The sequence below is a fragment of the Bos mutus genome, chromosome 5, assembly GCF_027580195.1.
Source record: "Bos mutus isolate GX-2022 chromosome 5, NWIPB_WYAK_1.1, whole genome shotgun sequence".
Classification (NCBI taxonomy): domain Eukaryota; kingdom Metazoa; phylum Chordata; class Mammalia; order Artiodactyla; family Bovidae; genus Bos; species Bos mutus.
In genome coordinates this window covers 87,647,334-87,649,809 of record NC_091621.1, presented here as the reverse complement: position 1 = coordinate 87,649,809, position 2,476 = coordinate 87,647,334, and the positions used below count along the sequence as shown (strand labels likewise).

The window sequence follows — 2,476 nt, the reverse complement described above, 5'->3', positions numbered from 1 at the left end:
TGAGTGGTATAGCATCTTTTATCTGTAATTTTCATTTAATTAAAAATGTAAATAAATCAAACCTCCTCCTTGAAATACTTTGCACATAAAAGAGGATTTGTAAAGTTGGGTTTTATCTAGTTAATCATATTTACTTTCAGCCATAAACACATGATGTATAAGTATATAGGACTAGAGGTCTAAATTTTCCTGAATATTATGAAGCAGGAAAAAAAAGTGCTGCCAGTAATTATCTTTCTTGCCAGTGAGAATTCTTCCATTACTTCTGGCAAAATCCTACTAATCCTTCAAAGCCAAGTTCAAATGCCACCTCCTCTGTGTGAAGCCTTCTCTAACTCCCAAAGCCAAATTCAAGGATAGGTAACTGAGCCGCAGCCAGAGACTTAAATCCACAAGGAGTACTGAAATATTCCTGGGATTTTACCAAGCCCCTGGAGAAAAAACATTCTTCACCAGAGTTCCTGCACAAAGAGTACTGCATGGAGTCATTAGGTTAGCACAAAAGTAATTGTTGTTTCGGACCATGAATTTTAAATCATTATGACTAGGCTCAAACACATCCTTATTAATCAAAACAGAAACCATTACAATCAACACATTTTTGCCAAAGAGAAATAAGTTTGTTTATTTCTGTAGCGTAAAAATCCATGCTTCAGGATTCAGCGAGCTCTTGGAAAGCATTTTCTGCCTCCTGCTGGTTGTAGAAGCACTTTTCTTGCAAAAAGTTGTCGAGATGCTTGAAGAAGTGGTAGTTGGTTGGCAAGAGGCCAGGTGAATGTGGCGGTTGAGGCAAAACTTTGTAGCCCAATTTGTTTGACTTTTGAAGCATTTGTTGTGAGATGTGCGGTCAGGCGTTGTCCTAGAGAATTAGGCTCTTTCTGGTGACCAATGCTGGCTGCAGGTGTTTCAGTTTTCAGAGCATGTCATTGATTTGCTGAGCGTATTTCTCAGATGTAATCTGCTGTGATTCAGAAAGCTGGAGTGGATTAGATGGGCAGCAGACCACCAAACAGTGACCATGACCTTTTTTTTTTTTTTTTTTTTTTGCAAGTTTGGCTTTGGGAAGTGCTTTGGAGCTTCTTCTTGGTCCAACCACTGAGCTGGTCATCTCCGGTTGTCATGTAAAATCCACTCTTCATTGCATGTCACAATTCAATCAAGAAATGGTTGTTGCATGGAATAAAAGAAGACTAACTTCAAAATGATGCTTTTTTTGCTTTGTGGTCCACTCACGAGGCACCCACTTACTGAGGTTTTTCACCTTTTCAGTTTGTTTCAAATGCTGAATGACCATAGAGTGGTTGATATTGCGTTCTTCAGCAACTCCTTGGGTAGTTGTAAGAGGATCTGCTTCAGTGGTTGCTCTCAGTTGGTCGTTGTCAACTTCCAATGGCCAACCACTGCACTGCTCATCATCAAGGCTCTTGTATCCTTTACAAAACTTCTTGTACCACCACTGCACTGTACGTTCATTAGCAGCTCCTGGGCCAAATGCATTGTCGGTGTTGCAAGTTTTCTCCACTGCTTTACAGCCCATTTTGAACTCAAATAAAAAAAATCACTCAAATTTGCTTTTTGTCTAACACCATTTCCATAGTATAAAATAAATATAAACAGTCAAGTAAATAAGTAATTAGCAAAAAAAAACAACAACCATAAAGTCAGAAATATGCATTAAAATGATGTATAACATAATGTTATATATAACAAATGTATAACACATTTATTTAAGAATGTATTCCAATATCAAAGGGCAAAGTTCAACAATGCAAAACTGCAATTACTTTTGCACCAACCGAAAGACGCGTGCTCCTCTTGGGGCAGGAGGTAAAGCAGTCCCTCCCCCAAGTCACACATGAGTGTTTATAATCAAGAATGGAAAAGTTAGTGTTTTCCAAACAGGCCAAAGTTAGTGTTGAGGAGCAAGAAGGGCATCCAGCCTGTATGTATACAGCAATGAGAGAGAGAAAATAGATAACCAAGCACCTGGAGACTGGAGAAGGTAAGCCTCTTACCCAAAGTGTTTAGGGCTCTTAATTTCTGCTACACTATGACCTTTTGCTTCCCATTTAAAAATGGAAAGCCACTAAATATTTTTGAGGGTAAGAATGATACAAATTTAAGTTGTGTTTTAGGAAAACACAGTAGCTTTTAATGGTATCAGAATCATGGGCATTGATGACTGGTAGTCTATAAGATTTCTCATTAAAGGGTAGTCTGTAAGATTTCTCACTAGAAAGAAGACCTTCTGATACTTGACAGCCTAGATGCTGTCCTTCAGTGATTGGAAAACATTCCTTCCAATGCAAAACCTTAGAGGCTCTGGATTGTATTTCTTTGAGAAGCCATTGTTTCTTGATAGGAAGCCATATTAAAAACTACTGGATTCACTGCTGTCTGTGAGAACATTCTTCCCCCTAAACATTCTCTCACCCCCTTCAAGTCATTGATCATCAGTTACCTTCTCAACATGCCT

General features: G+C 38.5%; 1 pseudogene; it reads right to left on the bottom strand.

Annotated features, from left to right (window-relative positions):
* Positions 1-565: 565 nt before the first annotated feature.
* Positions 566-1,595, bottom strand: LOC138987847 (histone-lysine N-methyltransferase SETMAR-like; annotated as a pseudogene).
* Between the last annotated feature and the right edge of the window lie 881 nt (positions 1,596-2,476).